The sequence below is a fragment of the Bicyclus anynana genome, chromosome 22, assembly GCF_947172395.1.
Source record: "Bicyclus anynana chromosome 22, ilBicAnyn1.1, whole genome shotgun sequence".
NCBI lineage: Eukaryota > Metazoa > Arthropoda > Insecta > Lepidoptera > Nymphalidae > Bicyclus > Bicyclus anynana.
Window position 1 is genome coordinate 8,605,708 of NC_069104.1, and position 23,090 is coordinate 8,628,797.

Genomic DNA, 23,090 nt, shown 5'->3' on the forward strand with positions numbered 1-23,090 from the left:
ACACACATACGAGCAGTGTATCAATATGTTAAGATGTCATTTAAAAGTTTACGTGCACAGGTAAAACTTTTTATCATAAGTGTAGATAAGGGTAGCATTATCAATGCATGTCACACGTAGGAGTTATCTAATCTGTGGTTTATTGAATGTAATAATTTCTGAGATTTTAATACGATATATATTTATTATCATACGTTAAAAAATTACTTTAAAACTTAACTAATCCTTCCATTTCCTTTCCAACAAATCGAAAAACCAATGGAACCTGTCTAAACTAGGCTTCACTGGGTCCGCTATCATATTATACGAGCATCATCATTATAAGCCCATATTGAGCACGAGTCTCCTCTCAGAATAAGAGGTGAGTACCTATCAATGCGGATTGGCAGACTTCACACACGCAGAGAATTAAGAAAATTCTCAGGTATGCGGGTTTCCTCGTAAAGTTTTTCCTTCACCGTTTGAGACAAATGATATTTTATTTCTTAAAATGTACATAACTGAAAAGTTGGAGGTGCATATCCTGTACCGGATTTGAACCTACGCCCTCCGAATCGAGGGCAGAGGTCATATGCACTGAGCTATTACGTCGCCACCTCTGAGCTTACTCGTAAAATATTAATACGAGTAGATATCAGTGGCGAAGAGTCCATAAAAGCTGATTCCCTTCGGGTTACCTTTTAAAAATCCATACATTATTGTAGTGAATATGTATGGATTTATGAGAAACCGCAGTTTCTATAAAGCGGTATAATTTCCTTTTCTTTGGGACGGCTTACCTTCGTCTAAATTCCAACCTTCGCCACTAGTAGATTTCAGCGGCGAAGAGTCCAAACAAGGTGATTCCCGCCGGGTTACTGTTTAAAAATCCTTATAGTATATTCATTATTGTAATAAATATGTATGTATGGATATATGAGAAACCATATCACTCGGTATGAATTTACTTTTCTTTGGGTTACCTTCTACAATATTCCAAACTTCGCTACTGGTAGATATACGTATGTATTCTTCAGAATCGATGATCCTGTAATATTAATACTGGGCGTAAGATACCGTACTTATTGAAATGTTTATACGCGCTCATCCGTACTCAATGTTATGTTTAAAACGTGCATGACTGTACTTCGGTAGTTACATAACAAATGGCAAGAGACGAGATCGTGGCGATCGTGTTGATGGCATTTCAAACGGCTTTCGTGCCGGATATTACTTGTAATTATTGCTCTAGAACTATTTCAACTGAAATACTATTTATGTTTTATCTACATTATGGGCTTATTCAAATGGACAATTACAGGACCAAACATTATATAGTAAACGGGATATGGTATTTAGACGCGCCAATCAGAAGGAAGTGGCTGAACCATCTAGCCACAGAATTGTGGAGCGAAACAATCAGGCAATGGTATACAAGTATTTGAAAAGGAGTAGAGGAAGGCCGAGGTAGAGATGGGTGACCAAAATAAGACAGCTGGGGGCAACTAAGCAAAATCTGCAAGGGATCTGGAATTGTGGAAAAGTTTGAAGAAGATCTATGTCCCAAAGGACAATTAGATATATTTCAAATAAAGGCTCTTATTGCTGCTGCGTTGCGGGCTTAGGGTGGTAATGTTTGATTTTGTAATGACCACTAAAAAGTCTTAATAGCTCAGTGGTAAAGAGGCCGGATTCATTCTGGCCGGACTTTTGTCATACCCACTCTTATCACAGTATTTTCCGACTAATTTTAGGGGAACGGGAAGCTTACTCATATTTAAAATATATAACAAATATTATTTTCAAAAAAAAAAACAGCTATCAGATGTTGATGATGCAAGTGGATTTAAAACTACCAATTTCCCAATTTTGGGTGCAAATTTTTACAGAGATTTTTTTGAAAGACAGAAAAGCTTAATATTAACTCAATGTATATCATACAGGTATGTATTAAAAAAAATTTTACAATGCGACTGGCAGATAGGTCCAGAGTGCGTCAAAACTCTAAACAATCAAACAAACATTCATACAACAATACAGAAACAAATAAAAAGTAAATAAATAATTGTACCACTTTATTAAATTAGTAGAATAGATATTATAAACATAACGTTTTAACTTTTAACAATAATTTTGACATTGAAAAATTTATAGAAGATGAGTATAACACATATTTCTTTGAAGAACCAATGAATTGATAGTAAGAAAATCGAAGATTTATGGTCTACATTTGTTTTGCAGCACCAACTGTTATAAAAATTATAATTTATTTAAGTACCGAATATTATTCAGAACATAGGTTTCTGTTACACATGCGATTTTGTAGCGAGGTAATAGCGAGGCGAGCTTTCAGCGATATGCAACAAGCGCGAAACGTCGCAGCTATCCACTGCTATCCACGATATCACGACGATGACGACCGGTCGCTATGATGGTGTTTAGTGTTAAGTGAACACAGAACATTGTTAGAAGTGAAGTGTATGTATTTCAATTAGTGATTTTTAAAGAATCTAATATGAATCTCTTTATGAAGGCACGGGATCACAGCAATAAGAAACTTAAGACAATCAAAAATTTGTGTTGGGCAGATTTCCCAGAACTGCAGCATATTTAAAATGTTGCTATTCTTTGGGTTATTATTATCCAAGCGCATGGCAGTGCACATGCCAAGTTCCAGCAACAGGCCGCGTGTATTATTTATAATATTTAATTCGTTTTCTGAAAACAGTAAATTATTGCCCTAAGTGTAAAAGATTTAAAACTGTACCTACTCAGAAAGTGGCTCATTAAGTATGGATTCTATTCACCAAAGATTTTTTAATTATATAAATAATTATTTAAAAATGTATTGTGACATTTTTAGAATTAAGTATTTTTTTATTGATTATGTTTATCATTTATATTATTATTATTTCACATAAAACCTGCACAATTGTATTTTTTTTAATTTTTAAATGTCCATTTAATTATTTGCAATTGAATTTAATTTTTTCTTTTGTTTTGTCTTAAATATAAATTCTTGTATGACAGAAATGGCAAAATACATTTGAATGTATGTGTTCTCAGCAAATAAAAAATTGAAATTAAATGGTTTCTTGCTGGTCCTGCGTATTAGTGTTGGTCTGTTATATGCAATGGATTTATATAAAAATCTAAAGCTAAAATCAGGTAAGCCATCTTTTTTCAACTAAATAAAAGAAAACTATAATAAACGCAGATACTATGACGAATTTGATACCTAAGTGCCTAACCGGCTGGAAGAGCACGACACGACTCGACAGATGCGCTTAAAATAGTCAAGTCTCTGAAATGGAAAATATCTATTTGATGGATGGATGATTTTACACCTTTTGTATTTACTCAATCGTTAGATCTTTAGACTATGTCATCGTTAAATATACTCAGAGGCACAATTATCCGCCCACTTTAATATATTCGCGTCATATTAAAGAGGGATAATTCTGCCTCTGAGTATAGTATTACAGAAGTAAATTAGAAGTAGCTTTACCTTAGTAAACGACTGCGCTGTTTTTACAAGAAGTATAATTTATTAAAATATATAAATGCGAAAGGTCATCACGAAATGTCAAAAATAGCTAGATGTACAAAGATGAAATTTGGCAGGGAGGTAGTCTATAGTTAGTAGGTATTCGCTAAGAACGGATTTTGTTGAAGGGACGGATTAAAGAGGTCTAAAGGCTCTCACAATTTGTATGAAAGTTCTTAATTTGTTAAACTAAAAACTTGAAATTTGCCCCAGAGGTGGTTTATAGACAAAGAAAGTAAATAGAGAAAGAAAGTTTACACCGATTATTACGCGGACGAAGTCGCGCTAGTAGTGTTTAAATGTAGTATCGCCTCGCTTCGAACTCGCCATCAAATCGCTAGTGTGATAGAGGCACATAGTAAGATGGATAGCCTTTTAACTTTCTAAAAGCAATTTCGAAAACGTTGGCTTAAAAATTGGCACCACACATTAATTAAGAAAATAGCTGAAAAGCTATAAAAGAAAAAATTAAGAACCAAAGGTTTGTCGCATATTACCGCAAGGATCGTTTGCGACGAAGGCAAACTGGCAATGCACTTTTTAGGAAAAAAGTGAAAGTGATTCGAACCCACTCCAGAGGTCATATCCACTGGGCTATCACAGCTCATTTTTGTAGATGTACCTATCATGTACCTACTCTATAAAAACTACCTCGGCGACCACCCTCAGTTAGATTCACGCACCGATGATATATGATAGTACCTTTGTCGATGACTTTGCCCGCGTCTAAAAGAATCAATACATACTTTACTAGTTAAAAGATTTGTTTTTTTATATCCCTGACTGTGTGAAAATTTCAAAAAATTTACTATCGTATTCTATAGTATATACTAGCAGACGTCACGCGGTTTCATTCGCGTGGTTCCTGTTTCCGTAGGAATGCAGGGATAAAATAGCCTATAGCACTCAGGGATAGTATACCTTCCCAACAGTGAAAAAATTTTTCAAATCGGTTTAGTAGTTTCAGAGCAAACAAACAATCAAGTCTTTCCTCTTTACAATATTATAGACTAAAATAGCTAGATATGGTTGCAACTTGCAAATTATAAATTAGCCTATGTACCGAAATTTTATTAAGCTACTGCATACATGCATTTTTTGACGGCCTCCGTGGCGCAGTGGTATGCGCGGTGGATTTACAAGACGGAGGTCCTGGGTTCGATCCCCGGCTGGGCAGATTAAGATTTTCTTAATTTGTCCAGGTCTGGCTGGTGGGAGGCTTCGGCCGTGGCTAGTTACCACCCTACCGGCAAAGACGTACCGCCAAGCGATTTAGCGTTCCGGTACGATGCCGTGTAGAAACCGAAAGGGGTGTGGATTTTCATCTTCCTCCTAACAAGTTAGCCCGCTTCCATCTTAGACTGCATCATCACTTACCATCAGATGAGATTGTAGTCAAGGGCTAACTTGTAAAGAATAAAAAAAAAGGATAGCTTTTATCGCGGGCTTTGAGCGCGGCGACTGAATCAAGAAATTCCGTAACGAAAATAAACCTCTACCCAAGTGCATCTAGTTAATGCATTTCGACGTTATCATATCGAATCAACTGGATAAGTGGTGTGATCAACACAGCTCAACGTAAAGACATTTTTTATGTTGTTTTTAATTTTTTTTTTCATTATTTTCTAAAGAAAAAAATACTTATAATTGCATAATTTGATAATAAATGCTATGCAATAGCTTTACCGCGGCAGTCCTCGAGTGTCATTTTGTTAATCTACACTTATCTACTAATGACACAATAAACTGTTTTATTAATTAAACGTATCTGCCGGCAATGTGCGATCAACTTCAAGTATCCATTTATAACGATTTGGTTGTATTCTATAACTAAAATTAGGTTGGATTGTGCAATGCGGCGTGGATGTTGTCGTAGTGTCGGGCTTTCACCGTATCGTGGACTACATCTGTCACAGTATGGGCGCATCGCATCACTCGCGCGAAACAACAAACGAAACCAAATAAAGGGCATGCTAATGGAATTATTATCCATTAGACCGCGATTTCGTCCGCGTGGAAATCAATGTAAACTTTCAAGCCCTATTTCGCCACTTTGGAGTTCGAATTTTGAAAATTTTTGAATTACATTATATTTGGTATTTTTTGTGATTTATGAACAAATTTTTAAAACTGTAACTCTAAAATGAAGGACTTGCCATACAAACTTTCAACCCCTATTTCACCCCTTTTTTATTTTATTTTCGCAATAAAAAGTATTTTATAACCTTCTCCGTATTATGGTCTTAAACCAAGTCAAGTTGCATTTGATCATTTGCAAGTGATGCCCGAAAACAAAAAACAAGGACAGACAGATAAAGAACATATTTTGATGTTATTTTTCACTTTATACTTTAGTGGGTACGTTTTTAGGTTTTGAAGTCGGTTGTATTTTTTTTTATTAAAATTTTAAATGTGTTCTGTAGTGATTATACCTAATGATAATAAATTAATAAGTTCATCATACCTATAAATTTTTTAACAATATTGTGTATAGTTAATAATTTAGTATGTATCTACCGGTGAGTAGAAGATTTTTATTTAACTGACTTCCAAAAAGAGAAAGTAATTCCCCATTTAGCGCATAAGAATATAAACGGGACAAAAGTAGGGAGAGTGAGGAGCAATAACAATGGGGAAATTACTAGGTTTGAATTTGAATATATTGATTTTTATGATACATTCGTGTAAATAAGGTCAAAGTTAACTAATTTATACATAAAAAGCAAAGATTGTCTGGATATTTACAAAATAAATAAGATTATAAAATTTCAAAATCTATTAATTTTTTTATCGTAATTAGATGAAAATTCATACTGTTTTAGCTTCCTTACATATAATGTGACATTTCAATAAAGAAACTATAAACATAAACGCACAAATAACAAAGATATTAGCGATTTAGTTTGAACGACCATACAAATCTAAAGATCAGCGAGCTAACGACGTCACTTATTCGTGCCATTTTGTATGGAGCGTTTTTCAGCGCCGCAAATCTGACCCTTTAAATCCCTGTAGCTCCGAAAGTAATGATCGCAGATATCCTGTTACTTTTACTAAATTGCTTTACATATTAGCATACTCTTAATTTATATACAATTTAAAAAACTGTCATCATTCCTATTGAATGAAGAGAGCATTTCTTGGACGAATTTATCAATTTATAGACATTTTTAAGATAGTTTTATTTAGTTTCGGGCGAAGGCCGAAGCATGATGGGATAGCAGCAGCAGAGATGGGCGGAACGTCGCTCTAAGGGCGTCTCCTTTGAGATTCGGACTTCGGCTTCGAAAGCCGTTTTGAAGGGTGTTTTGGCTTTAGTGTATCACTAAGTGTATCACTCAGCAAGTCGCGAAGCTGAAGTGATACACATGACACATGGCCACATAGATTTTTTTTTTATTTTTTTTTATTCTTTACAAGTTAGCCCTTGACTACAATCTCACCTGATGGTAAGTGATGATGCAGTCTAACATAGAAGCGGGCTAACTTGTTAGGAGGAGGATGAAAATCCACACCCCTTTCGGTTTCTACACGACATCGTACCGGAACGCTAAATCGCTTGGCGGTACGTCTTTGCCGGTAGGGTGGTAACTAGCCACGGCTGAAGCCTCCCACCAGCCAGACCTGGACCAATTACGAAAATCTCAATCTGCCCAGCCGAGGATCGAACCCAGGACCTCCGCTTTGTAAATCCACCGCGCATACCAGTGCGCCACGGAGGCCGTCAAAAATAGTTCGAAGAGCCGATGGATGTTGGGGTCCCAAGGTGCTGGAATGGCGACCACGATTAGGAATGCGCAGTGTTTTGTTTGGAAGTCCATGCAAGAGTCCAGCAGTGGACGTCCGTTGGACGTGTGATCTTGTGATTTTATCATTTTAATATCATATCATTTTCCCCAATCCAACTAATATACTCGTATGTGTACCTACAAAACGGTAACTGTATACGAAGACGTGCTGTTGTCTGTACAAACAACCGCATTGTGCCTTGACCTCGCTAGCTCATATATTTTTCACATGACGTCCCCCATACATTTTGTCAGGTTTTACGTTAACAGGAATTTCATATTTTTCACTTTCATAGATGAAGAAAGAAATAAAAATGCATATTATAGATCTTCATATAGATCTTTAAACATACAGATCTTCATAACATCTTTTAACAATAAGGGTTTCTTATGAGTATGTTCATCGGCTGATATATTACTAATTTATTACTGATGCTAATTTAGCTTCCATTTCTTATTATTATGTATTCTGTGACTGTGTTTAGTTTATGTGGCCACAAGTTGATTGGACGTAAAGCTCAAATTGAAGTACAAGTACAAGTAAAGCTCAGTTTACAAGCACTTTTTAACCCACTTCAAAAAAAGGAGAAGGTTTCTCAATTCGACCGTATATATTTTTCTGAAACGTCAGTTGACTATTTGTAAAGATTCTACCACCGGTTCAGAAGGCAGGTTTTGCTGAGAAGAGCCGGCAAGAAACTTAACAGTTGCTCTATGTATCATCTTTATCATTATATCTATCCATGACTTGAACCAAGGAGTTCCTGATCTGAATACTAAATGTATTTTATGGGTAACTCTAGGCAAATAAGTGCATTTTCCGCAAATAATTGATTATTGCGGCATATCAAATAGTGAACTAAAGCTAATTAGATGTTTTTAAAGTTCTCGCTTATCGACGTTTCGCGGAAAAACATTTATATTATGATTAGCTCATGGCGCGCTGTTTCACCCGCGTGGTACCCGTTCCCGTAGGAATACGGGAATAATATATAGCCTATAGCCTCCCTCGATAAATGGGACACTCTATCTATCGATCTAACACTGAAAGAATTTTTCAAATCGGACCAGTAGTTCCTGAGATTAGCGCGTTCAATCAAACAAACAAACTGTTCAGCTTTATAATATTAGTATAGATAGAAAGAGAGCCTTCTTGGCAGTCCACATATGCTCCAACGTACTCTAAGTACAGTAGGCAATCCTTCGAAAAACACATTTAAAGACTAACCTGTACAATAGCTACATTCATCTGTCATCGATCGTAGATAGTTAGATGGGCCCCGAAGCGTCGCGGAGTTGTCATTTGTTTCGCAAATACTTACCCATGGAAAGTAGCACCTTTCCTCTTTATTCGTGTTACGGCTTGTGTTTTTACATTTCCAAAATGAACACGAAGGCATAATTAATTGATTAAACAAGAAAAATCTGTAAAATATATTTTTAAGTCCACGTCCACTTAGCATGCGCTTGTTGCGTACTAAAATGAAATGTGCGTTGAGTAATGACATATCATTGTGCGTTCTTTAATATGTAGGGGCCCATCTAACGATTTATATCGATGATCTATGTATCTTTAAGCTAAAATTTTATAATGAGTTGACTATTTTCACCTGAAGGTACGTAACCCCGTGTATTTGATTGGTATTTAAGTCATTTAACTGTTCATGTTGGGATAGCTGTTTGTATGTTAGTGTTTAGACAGTCCAAGATGCAAAATACCAGGTAGACGAAAGTGCACGAAGTGCATCAGGTAAACCAGTTACTAAATGCCAAATGTCGTTTGATAAAGTAGGTAGGTATCTAAAGGTGCTGATAGACTTGAGCATGTAATAAGCTTTCGTGCGAATGTTACATCACAGAATAATACGAGAACATTTTAGCGGGCATTCTAGCGAGCATTTTCTTGGTGCTTTTTGCTTAGCCAAGATGTTCAATATTTGGCTCTAAGCTTGGCTCGGCTCGTCGTTCAGTTCGACAAATATAAAAACCGCGAATGCTCGATGTTCTGTTACAAGTGAATGCTGAAGTCAATCAGCACCTTTACCTTTAGGTACTGTAGAGCAGGGCTGTCCAAACCTGATGTAGGGCCAATAATAATGTGATGAAAACGAAATCAATTGGGAGGGAGTATGGCATCTGAAATAAGCATAGTAGCACATCCCCAGAGCATTGTCACAAAAAAGCTACTACTAGGACTAAAATCCAAACCTATTTATAAAAATCCGTTGCTTTAGCAATTTTTTAGACATTAACTAATTACGGATGCATTGTGGGCGTGCCATATACAATTTCACACACAAACACCATTGTCATGTATTCTGTGCCACTACAATCGAATCCTAAACGTCTTCCGAAAATAGAATATCTATACTTATCTTTGCAGTCCTATTCGGTTACGTAAGTAAGTACTACCTATATGGACAAGGACTATTGTAAACAATAAGACATTAAGTACAAAGTTATGAGTAGATAGTACAAAACCTAACTAACTAATTATAGAAGTTAGAATCGTTAACACGTACAGTATTCGTAGATAACAAATGTATCTACCTTCATAAATAAAACACACTGTTATAATCACAAAAATATTATATGAATAGTAAGCAGAAATAATAATCATATACAAGACTACTGACGTCGCGTGGTTTCAACCGCGTGGTTCTTGTAGGATAAAATATAGTCTAAAGCCTTCCTCGATAAATGAGCCATCTAACACTGAGATTTTTTTTCAAATCGGACTAGAAGTTCCCGAGATTAGCGCGTTCAAGCAAACAAAGAAATAATCTCATCAGCTTTATAATATTAGTATACCAGTATATATAGACCAACACATATGTTTACAGTGCATTTTTTTAGAATTTCTTAAGTCTATTTTGAGAAGTCATGTCCCCAAACACTTGCTTCGTGGCAACCCTGCAAAGAACACTTTTAAAAATATTAAACTTTATGCTTCGGGTCTCTGCGAAGAGCGATGAAGCGGTCTGGCAACTGGGGACATGATTTTTCAGGATATCCTGAAATATAAGTAACAGACAGACCGACAGACACACACACTTTCACATTTATAATCGCTATCAACCCATATTCGGCTCACTGCTGAGCTCGAGTCTCCTCTCAGAATGAGAGGGGTTAGGCTCATAATCCACCACGCTGGCCCATTGCGAATTTAGGACACGCAGAGAACTAAGAAAATTCTCTGGTATGCAGGTTTCCTCACGATGTTTTCGTTCACCGTTTGAGACACGTGATAATGAATTTCATAAAATGTACACAACTGAAAAGTTGGAGGTGCATGCCCCGGACCGGATTAGAACTCACACCCTCCGGAATCGGAGGCAGAGGTCATATCGACTGGGCTATCACGCCTTACATTCATAATATTAGTATGGATTGTAGGTCTGAACTTATAAACTTGCCAAAGCTTTTACAGTAAAAAGTTAGGAAAGTCCGGCCATATCTTAATCTATTCGCTTACTCAATGGAGACTATTATTTTTTATTAATTTCAATATTCATTATAAATTATAATTATCTCCGTTTCATGTCACAAGGAATTAAAAGAAACATGGCTAGCTTTTTATAGCAGCTGTGTAAATGTAATTAAAATACGTAAAATAAATAACCTGTGTACGTTTAGTGGTTATTGCAAGATATCGTAACAGACAAATAGGTACCTACTACAAAAATTACTAAAATATGAATAGTTGATAAGTAATACTTATTTCATTATTATTATTTTGGTACTTCTTACATAACTTCAAGGAAATTATGAAACACCAGCTATGCTTCGTGGTTTCATACGTGAAAATTGCTGTGAAAATATCGGGATTAAGTGAAGTACTACTATACCAGATCCCCGATTGGGCAGATTGAGGTTTTCTTAATTGGTGTAGGTCTGGCTGGTGGGAGGTGGTCAAGGGCTAACTTGTAAAGAATAACAATAACAAAAAAAAACAGATTATCTTTGTTTAGATCCGTTCATCCGTTGACCTGTGTTGCAAATTATTTACCTGGTGTATTAATCTCCTTAGATGCTAAGGAATAAATTTAAATCACTCGCTTTCTTTATGGTTCAATGTAAGAATCCTTCACTATGGTATTACAGAATACATTACAGAAGATACACTCATGACAAACAATAAAAGACTTAAAAAATCAAAAACTCAATAGCCCAGGGTTTTTCAAAGTAGGGTACGTGAACCCCTGCGGGTTCGCCATTCGACGGCAGGGGGTTCGCGACTAGATTTACGTAATGGTGGCTTGATAACTGATACCGAGTCCGAGTTAAGTCTCCAAAATTACTCCTAACATTGAATCCATTTGCGACAAGAAACAAGAACACCCATCACATTAATATTACAAAGACCTTCAGTGCGCTTTCATTTGAGACCCAATTCGAGTATATTTTCAAAAAATCAGTTATTCTTCCCCACTATCAAACCCCAGAACTTTTAAACGGCTCAACCGATTTTCATCATACATGTCTAAGAACACTCACCCATAAGTCACCTTTCATAAAAAAAAACTAAATTGAAATCGCTTCATCTGGTTCGGGAACTGCGGTGCCACAGACAGATAGACACGATACATAATACGCTTCTTTTTGCGTCGGGGTTAAAAAGCTAATGTTTAGTGCAATATAGATGAAAAACTAGTAGGTATTCTATACAGTACAAAACCGCATAGCAGCAAATGTGCCCTGCTATTAGGGTTGTCAATCGTACTATAATATATAGTACTAGCTGACGTCGAGCGGTTTCACCCGCGTGGTTCCCGTAAGAATTCGGGAATAATATATAACCTATAGCCTTCCTCGATAAATGGGCTATCTAACACTGCAAGAATTTTTCAAATCGGACCCGTAGTTCCTGAGATTAGCGCGTTCAAACAAACAATCTCTTGAAGAAATACTAAGTATATTTTTTGAAGCGATAACGTATAGCGTATCCGATCGCATCAATATAATTGTTGTTTTTCATTCATTTTAAAATTAAGGTGAAATCTATGTGTCACTCTATTTTAGAAAAAAAATCTTGAAAAATGGAAGTAGTGCTATTAAATAATAAATGTTTAATCTATATAATTATTATTTTCATCTATTTTTTGCTTATTCCATAAAATACTATATTTTATTTAAGTGTACTAAGTATATTATTTACAGCTTAATTATGAAAAATACTATATATTTCTGAAAAAATGTTGGCAACCCTACCTGCTATCGATTGAAACATGAAATACCTACTAAAAAGTAGGCTCTATTCAAGAAAAGCGTTCGGTTGTGCAAGTGCATAGGGTAGTTACGAGTGGGTAGAAGGGGTGAGTTTTTGGTGGAAAATGAAACTATTCTCTCGCACAAGTAATGTGTAATAGGTACCATCGACGCCATATGATAAACAAAAGGTGTGCTAAAAATAAATATATAAGTCTGTAAAAAATAGAACGTTGCAAAAGAACAATTACTATAAGTATTAATTACTATACTATAAGTAAGTATAGTAAGGCTAATCACAATGTGCAATGTTTATCAACAAACAAATTAGAAATGAAGGTAGACAATACTCGATACAAAATTTTACATGTGAAAATCTCGCGACAGGCGATACCATATACTTATTACCGACTAGCTGACTCTGCGCGGTTTCACCCGCGTGGTTCCCGTTCTCGAAGGAATACAGGGATAATATATAGCCTATAGCCTTCCTCGATAAATGGACTATCTAACACTGAAATAATTTTTCAAATCGGACCAGTAGTTCCTGAGATTAGCGTGTTCAATCCATCAAACAAACAAACCAACAAACTCTTCAGCTTTATAATATTAGTATAGATATACGATGTGTACTACCTAGCTGTGATTTTGGTTTTACTTGCAGTGATCTAATTTTCGAGGGAATAATAAAAGGTATCGTATCGTAGTTATTCCAGATTATAATCTATAAATTAAGCTCTGAACGAAATTTCATTACAATCAGTCTAGTAGTTTTTACGTCAAAAAGTAACAAACATTTAAACATCAATCTTTCGCTCGCTCGCGTAACGAATAATCGCAGATTGAACTCTTCTCGACTAAACTACAATAATAATTAATCTTAGAGTAATAAATAATTATTTAATTATTAATTTTACTCTAATCTTAGCTTAGCTAAGTGTTTAGCTTCAGAAGTAATTATTATGTTTTAGGTATTGAATTATGGATTGTTTCGTATTTCGTAACTCATACACAGCTCGGTTCAGGTAGGTATGTCAGTGTAAACATTCTGAGAGTATCTATAACATTACGTACGTTTTCACCCAAAGGTAGGTGGTTCGATTTAATAGATTCCTATACCTAGATACCTAGTTCTTGTTCTTCTTCCTCCATTACTGAAGGTGGGCGGCCATCTTTTTAAACTTTTCCTTGCCCATGGCTAGGCGGAAAAGTTCTTCGACTGTCTTTATGCCAGTCCACTTCCTTATGTTTCGTAGCCAGGATTTCTTCCTTCTTTTGCGTGCAATCCTTTCCATGATAATGGTTTGAAGCAAACAGGACGTCGCAAGATATGCTTAGGTACGAGAACTCATCACGTAATTTTTTTATGCAAGATTCTGAGATCAAAATTATAACAACTTAACGTTTTCAAAGAGCTTTTAAACTAAGCCTACTTAAAATAAACGAGTTTTGATTACCAAATACTATCTTTCTATCTATGATCTATCTTTATATATTGGTCTTATTACTATTTTTATTCTTTACAAGTTAGCCCTTGACTGCAACCTCTACTGATGGTAAGTGATGATGAGCTAAGATGGAAGCAGGCTAACTTGTTATGCGTAGGATGAAAATCCATTCCAATTTGGGAGATTTTCAGAAAGGCCCGAATTAAGGGCGGACGAAGTCGTAGGCGTCCGCTAGTATAATAGGTATAATATCACAAGATATCATTGAGAATCGAGGATATCGAAGTATGTAAATGTAAATATTATATACCTAGGTAGCCTGTGAAAATCAAACATAGGTACGAGAGGTACTTAGATAAGTACCTACTTACGTCGTTTTTCGAAGGCTGAAAGTTGGCAGCCTGGTCCTATTATGTATAGGTAGGGTAGGTAGGTACATAGGTAGGTACTTTACAATAGCAACAAAGTGTAATTCATAATAAAAGCAATGGAATAAAATAACACAAGCTGGAATGTATAAACTGTATTTCAAATAACTTATTACTCATTCTTAAACAAATCGTTACTTTGGTAGATGGATAATACATTAATTAAAAAAAACTTCACGCCACATAATCGCATGTTCGCCTCTTTTACCTAGAGTATATATCACAATACCCTACCAACCTCAGAATAAAACCATTATCATTAATAAACAGTACAGATTAAAACATTTATCTGGAAGAAGGAGTTTTTATATGTTGTCTTATGTATTTATAATTATTTAAATAATTAAAAATCTAACATTCGGCCATACTGACTACAAGTTTGTCCTCAAACTTTGTAAACACAAATAAATTCTAACATTACATTATTATAAAGATTCACTGAACTATGTCTCATAGTATTTAAAATTTTAATTTATGTTTATTACCACAACTCATTAATTCTCCAATAATTTCTAATTATAACAAAAGTGAGTCCCAACTAATCTATTATTATTACTACTTGCTAAATTCACTGATTTACAAGTAGTAAAATTCAATTTTGTCATTACAGATATTTTCTAATTTTAAACCTTGATTTAACAATATGTTGAAACACCCTACAATACATTTAATTATTCTTTAAGAATTATATAATTATAGTTTAACAGATTTCTCATTCAATATTTACAAATTGTGAATACAGACCTATACAGATTTTGATAGTGATTCTATTGATAAAAATCCAAACACTTAAATTCAGTTAAACTGGTATGTTAATTCTTGTTTTTACAAATTTGAAATAAATTCAATCTTTAATCACTTCCAGATTCAGTCCAATTACCCAAATTCATGACAAAATTGTCTGTCATTTTGTCATTCCTAAACTAAACTAAAAGTTATGTTAATATAAAGTTATAACTATGAAACCTCGATTCTACAGAGACAGTTCTTATAATCGCATTAGATCATACAAGTAAATCATGTACTTTGACGAAAAACAACATCTAGCGAGGTAGGTCTTATGTATGTCTGAGCTTCCAGATGACAAGAGGGAGCTTTACTCTAGACAGAGACTTATTAAATATTGTAATTAACTTAGACAGAGTAGTAGATTAATTTAAAGCATTAAGTACATAGACGATATGTAATATTTACAAATGTAATGTCTTTATCTTCTAATATTTGTCTGAGCTTCCAGATGACAAGAGGGAGCTTTACTCTAGACAGAGACTTATTAAATATTGTAATTAACTTAGACAGAGTAGTAGATTAATTTAAAGCATTAAGTACATAGACGATATGTAATATTTACAAATGTAATGTCTTTATCTTCTAATATTTGTCTGAGCTTCCAGATGACAAGAGGGAGCTTTACTCTAGACAGAGACTTATTAAATATTGTAATTAACTTAGACAGAGTAGTAGATTAATTTAAAGCATTAAGTACATAGACGATATGTAATATTTACAAATGTAATGTCTTTATCTTCTAATATTTGTCTGAGCTTCCAGATGACAAGAGGGAGCTTTACTCTAGACAGAGACTTATTAAATATTGTAATTAACTTAGACAGAGTAGTAGATTAATTTAAAGCATTAAGTACATAGACGATATGTAATATTTACAAATGTAATGTCTTTATCTTCTAATATTCGGCCATCCTTACTAAAAGTTTGTCCCCAAACAACACAAGAATATCATGAAATTATGACATTACTATAATATCAACTATAAATAGAACAATGTTAACAATAAAATTTTATAATTAATTATCACACAGCATCCCATAAGTTATTTAAAAGAATCCAATGAAACTATAATGAAATTCTTGATTTCTTCTATATACTTTTATCATAAAAATGTTAAATAAGAATAAGAGTGATACATATTATAAATAAACATAATGTTCATGTGAAGCTTTTGTCAATCAACTTATCTATTTTCATCATTTCAAAACATTATTTATATTTGTCAAATTCGTCATCATCGATTAATGGCATCTGCACCGAACCCCTCACCACCCAGTCCAGAACTAGTAAAGTTACAGGACTTTGTGATCGTGTTAGACTTCCAGATGATGTGTGACATCTGCACCGAACCCCTCACCACCAAGTCCAGAACTAGTAAAATTACAGGACTTTGTGATCGTGTTAGACTTCCAGATGATGTGTGACATCTGCACCGAACCCCTCACCACCAAGTCAAGAACTAGTAAAGTTACAGGACTTTGTGATCGTGTTAGACTTCCAGATGATGTGTGACATCTGCACCGAACCCCTCACCACCAAGTCAAGAACTAGTAAAGTTACAGGACTTTGTGATCGTGTTAGACTTCCAGATGATGTGTTGCATCTGCACCGAACCCCTCACCATCAAGTTCAGAACTAATATAGTTACAGGACTTCATGATCGTGTTAGACTTCCAGATGACATGTGATAGAAGATAATCAAAATATAAAATCAGATATAAATACATATACATACATTTTTAAACGACTTCAAAAAAAAAGGAGTTTATCAATTCGTTGGAATCTTTTTATATTTATTTATTTATTTTATTTTGCTGTGTAATAATCAATAGAGAAATTATTATACAACAAATATATCCATAATCATTCACAAAACAAATAACGGTATATTAGTCGTCATAACACTACTATACTATAATACTATCTAAAATATTATCGATAACACCGGCCGACAAATGAATACTTTTTGAACGTTGTTTTGATTTCAGTAAAAATTATCAGTAATTTATAGTATTTTGAACACAAAAATACCTGCACAATTACTCTATCACATCAATTTTTTTTTACAAAAAGGAAAACAAATTTTACTTTAAAAGCTTCTAACATACAGCAAAAATAACAATATCTGTATGATTGTCTTGCTTTCACTATATCATAGGTAGTACCAAAAGGTAGAGATTGTCTTTTGCTGTATGTCCAGTGTCCACTGCCTTAATTGTTCAACACGATTAGTACAAACTGCAGAGTCCACGATTTTATTTGTATTTTGAAGTCAAAATAAGCTACATATTTATTATACATATTTTCCACAAATTTTTCAGTTTTTGCTTAGAATCATAAAGTTTCAACAAATGTAACAAAATATATCTGGACTATTGTGACACTTTATAGAAGACGTTATGTTTATCAGACGTTTTCCAACAACAAAAAAAACCATTAACTAAAATATATATATATTTTTTTTTAACAAAGGCACTATAACAGCTTATTTCCACGAAACGCGTTACAAATAGGTGTGTCGTTGTTATAACTGAAGTAATTTCTCATGAGAGGTCGCTTAATTCAAAGAAAGAGTGCCAAAACTCGAAAATTTCACTGAAAAATCAAAACTAGCGAATATATTAATTTTACTAAAAATCTGATGTGATATGATAAAATTAGGTCTGATTTCGTAATCAGCACTACAAAATCAGTAGAAAAAAAATAATTATATCTTGGACAACGAAAATCGTGTCGGCCTGTGTAATACATCTATCCTTATATTAAAATTTTACCAAAACACAAATCGTCATCAGTAAGTCATAATTAATGAATAACATCATGGATGTGAGCAAATATTTAAAATATATGTATATATGATATCAAAACTAATAACTCTCAATATAATACATAATTATAATATCATCATATCATAAATAAAAATACTAAATTTAAATCGTGTGTTATCAATACATAGTGTAACTTCTCTCATCTTTGTGATTTGGGTCAACTGTCGAATAGGGCTGTGTTCAACCCAATGATTATCATGAGAATCTCATATATCCCATATTCATCAATCAATATCCATGCATCTCGGATCTGTAATCAAATATTTTCACACAGTATCACATAGCTCAGTCACTTAATCGTTCAGATAAATATCATACTTGTTTGACAAATAATTTAATTTAACATAACTAGCATACCTAGCATCCAAGAGAAAATCAGTCTATAATTGAATGAACCTTAGACCCGGTACATAAAATGAAATAAAATGTTAAACATGTGTTAATCTATCAATTTACTTTAATTCAGACAAAAGACTCTTTCTCTTAAAGAAATGCTTTTTTTTTTTAATGATAATAAAGACTTCTTGAAAATATTGCGATTTATGATTGTAATAATTTTAGTATGTAATCCAATCCTAGTAGTTATCACTAGATAAGAAAAGATGATATTTGACTATGTATTGTATAATTATCTTCAGACTACCCCCTTTTTTGTAATAATAGTAGCATAAACCTGTCTTAGACCAGACCACCCCCTTTGTTATATACCTCTAGTTTGCTATCAGAGGTTTTACCTATTCATTAATTTTAGTATATTCTTTTTTTTTAATTCTGTTAAATTTCTTTTTTTTTTTTTTTTTGGCTATATCCATTAATTATTTTACTGATGTAATGATTTAAGTCTCTATATTGATTCATACTTGATGCAGACCACCCATCAGTTGCATGCAGGTACCAACAACTCGGTGGCGTGCACTTTGTAGATGCACAAATGTACTGACTACCTAAGGACCCAATACAAATCTATATTCAAAACCTATACCACTTAATATGTTGGCCAAGGAATTTTCTAATTTTTTTTTTTACCTTTAGTGTACTAGTATACCCTAGTTAAAACCTTATGCACATATCATTGTAACCATCCGAATATATAATTCTAACCACAACCCCATAATAATTACTAATTTTCATAATTATACAAAATGTTGCAATCTAATAAAATGCTAGAAATAAACAAATGAGACATGGATTAAATACACTAGTGTATCTGCAAATAATAAACTGATTGATTGAATCTAAAACAACAGCAATAGTATGGTTAATTTACTTGTATGTAGAATCTATACATCTGCACATGACCATTAATGAAAAGAGAGCCCAACGTCACCCACCCACAAAACTGTCAAAATATGTCTTAGACAAATACTTTACAACCTATTTATGGCAATCTGTGTCTCTTTACTTGAAGTCCATACAGACTGGGCTCTAAGACAATTTGTGATCAATGATATTATTATAATTAATTATTTATTACTCAATTGTCACACAAGTAACTTTTTAATATCACCCTAAAAAAAAATCTCCAATTTAATTAATTATAAGATTTCATTAAGATGAATATCATAATATCTCTTAGTACTCTTGTAGATAAGCCGAATATAATAATATTCATGGATAAGAATCATTTACTGTGTTGCTGCAGATTGTTAATAACTGTTCTATACTAAATAGGCTGAAGGCATGTTGTCAACGCTTGAATAGTTAAATAGGTTTTCAAACATAACTACAAATTTATTTTTCAAGAAATCTATCAATCCAATTTCTTAAAAGATTTAAAAAAAATTTATATTAAGTACATACAGTAATCTACATAATGATATATCTAAGCAAATCCTATCTGAAAATATTGTAATAGCTGTCTCAAAACTTGTTATCAGGTACCTACATCAAGGCCTAAAATAATACTTGAACCATTACATAAAACTTCATATATTTTTAATTTTTATGTTATTCAGTCATAAAAACTCACATATAACAAATGTATAGTTTGAAGTTACAGGCACAAAAAAAAACAATATTTTAGTTAATTCATTTTAGTCCCATGTCAGCAACGGATGTAATGTAGTTCTATAATTAAGATTTCTCAATATTACATTATGCCAGTGTCCTACATCCTAACAACCCTAGAGTGGTCTGTCTTCATACGTTAATTTCTTGAGCAGTGTGTATGTGTGTGTGTGTGTGTGTACTTTTCACTTAAATGATTTTGGTTTCCTAGATATAGTCATCTAACAAAAATGTTTTGACAATAAGCCAGACAAACTGACAACCTATCAACCATACTTAGTTTCACCTAGTGATTATTTATTCTTTGTAATTTTATTTCATATTAGTCACAACTGAATAATTTATGAGGCTGTTTAATCAAACTAATAAAACTCACCAGACACCTAGTTTAATATATTTAGACATCATTGGTATTTCTCATCCGTCAAACCAACAGGATTCCATCTCATATAACTCTGCAGCTAACACCACACATGCATCTTTGTATTTTGTTATTAATTTACACGTTCTTCTCTGTTCTCTCGCAGTTTTTCAAATAATATCCTCTTATGAGTGCTGTTGGACTGTTTGACTGTTTTGCTCATAAATATCGTCAACATGGTATAAGTGTGTTACGTTTACGTTTCTTCATTCTTGTTAGATATTGTAAGCATCGACAACCGACATCGCATAAATACTTTTACCGGGACCAGTGCGGCGTGCGTCCCATAGCCGTCAGTGGTATACATACTTAATGGTTGTACACACGTATGATTTTTATCGCATTTCTCGTAATGTAAACCACTGTTTCCCAAATTCACACTTCATTTAAATGCCGTTACATTTCTTTCTGTAGATCGACTTTAATGTAGGTAATGACATCGTGTTCGTAGGTACTCTCACTTCTGATAAAAGCAATGGAATAAAATAACACAAGCTGGAATGTATAAACTGTATTTCAAATAACTTATTACTCATTCTTAAACAAATCGTTACTTTGGTAGATGGATAATACATTAATTAAAAAAAACTTCACGCCACATAATCGCATGTTCGCCTCTTTTACCTAGAGTATATATCACAATACCCTACCAACCTCAGAATAAAACCATTATCATTAATAAACAGTACAGATTAAAACATTTATCTGGAAGAAGGAGTTTTTATATGTTGTCTTATGTATTTATAATTATTTAAATAATTAAAAATCTAACAATAATAACTTCTATGACGACAGCTGATTGTAATTGTGTATGTGTAGGTGCTTACCTATTAAAAAGATAATAGGAAAGTTATAATGTTTTTTTTTAAATTCGATGTTACGTTTTGACACTTCATGCACATTTTAAACTTTTTATGTTGCCTACAATCCAACGTTTAGATCATTGTTTTGGATTCCAAAGCTTTTTAATCGTATTTTCTTGACACAAGAAAAGGCTAAAGATATCCTTACCCACCTATATATACATGATACTTAAATTTGTGTGGTTATAATTTTTTTTCCTATTAATTTTGTAACATTACTAAGACAAAAAATATGTTTTAGAATATATTATTTACAATAGCAGTGAAAGGTAAAATGTGTACTTACATTCAATCACAAGGTAAGGCAAGCTGTGTGGACGTGTTTAACTCGAAAATGTTGTATACTTATCACTTATTTTAACACAGAATTTTCACAATTTCACATCGGGTGTGTATCAGCCGAGTGTTCGATACCACAGAGGCGCGCGCTTGCCATGTGCGACGGCGAGTTATTGGCGCGAGGTTTATGCGCGCGCACCGCTCGCCCCGCGGCGTATCACTGCATTGGCGTGACGTACGCCACAACACCGTTCGGCTAGCACGCTCCCAACGTCGATTGCAGATGTAGACGCCTGAAAAACGCCCTTTACGATCCTGGCGCCTTAGCCATATGGCATGTCGATTCTCTTACTGCAAACGGTAACGCTTCGAGAACTAACAAAATGTATGGATATGACAGATTTGATCGCGTGACCAGTCAATAGTGAAATAGAATCATTCTCATACATTTTTTAATTTTCGAAGTAGCGTTTGTAGCAATCGACGTGCCACTTGGCTATAGACCCTGATGATGATATAACGACCAACGCCGACTACGCTTCGCCAGCGAAGACGAGGTTCCCGATATTTGACGTACTCGGGTGTAAGTAATTGGATTTTGTAACTCACGATCTCGGGTGCACCCGGACATAAACAGGCCATTTCAGAACAGCTTTCTAAAGCGAGTTCCGAGTCTTAGAGGAGACGCTCTTAGAGAGTACTTCCGCGTATCTGCTTCTGCCTTCGATCCCCAACAGGCGATGCTACTGCGCTTGCCAAAAACCCTTCTGAGAGCTTCTGAGACTGAGAGCCTTCGTCACTATCAGAAGTAAATGCTAGCCCGCAGGTTTTTGCCCGAGAGTCTGAATTGGAACATGTTCATTCCGCAATCTCTCTCTCTCTCTTTTTCTCTTTATAAGATCTCTCTTTCTTTATTAGATGTACCAACCGATTTAATATGTATTTTCTAGTGGACCCGGTCAAGCTGCGCTTTGACTAATGTGCACCTATCCCTACCCTACCCCTAGGGTGTAGAGGTTTGAAAAATAGATATTGGCCGATTCTCAGACCTACTGAATATGCATATTTTCATAAGAACCGGTCAAGCCGTTTCGGAGAAGTATGGGAACAAAATGTGACACGAAAATTTTATATACATACTAGCGGACCGGGTCAAGCTTCGCTTTGACTTATGCACTTCTTCCATATCCCTACTCAGTGGCGTGCACAGTTTTTAACTAGGGTATGCACTTGTACAAAGTGGAAAATGCTCGTAATAAGTTCTCAGGGTAAGCAGGGCATTTTTGCATCTATGGTGTGCACGCCACTGACCCTACTCTACGCCACTCTACCCCTACCCTACCCCTTGACCCTTAAACGTTTGTATGGGAAATAGAAAAGGGTTGTTTTTATGGTTTTCCCGACAATTATTCTATTTTTTCTCACCTTTTAAACCTTCCTTAAACCTCCACAAACATTTCAAGATCAACATAAGAAAAATCCGTTCGGCCGATCTCGAGGTTTAG

The 23,090-nt window shown here is 34.3% G+C and overlaps 2 protein-coding genes across 2 annotated transcripts in view; one reads left to right on the forward strand and one right to left on the reverse strand.

The window, feature by feature from the left end:
* LOC112054928 (glycoprotein 3-alpha-L-fucosyltransferase A) overlaps nt 1–21,824 on the reverse strand; it is a 43,711-nt gene extending 21,887 nt beyond the window's left edge. The window contains exon 1 of the mRNA XM_052888371.1: nt 21,593–21,824. The gene's annotated coding sequence lies outside the window, so the exon portion shown is untranslated. The remainder of the gene's footprint in view (nt 1–21,592) is intronic.
* The window catches only part of LOC112054933 (uncharacterized), a 72,166-nt gene that overhangs the window by 18,979 nt on the left and 30,097 nt on the right, over nt 1–23,090 (forward strand). The window lies entirely within an intron of this gene.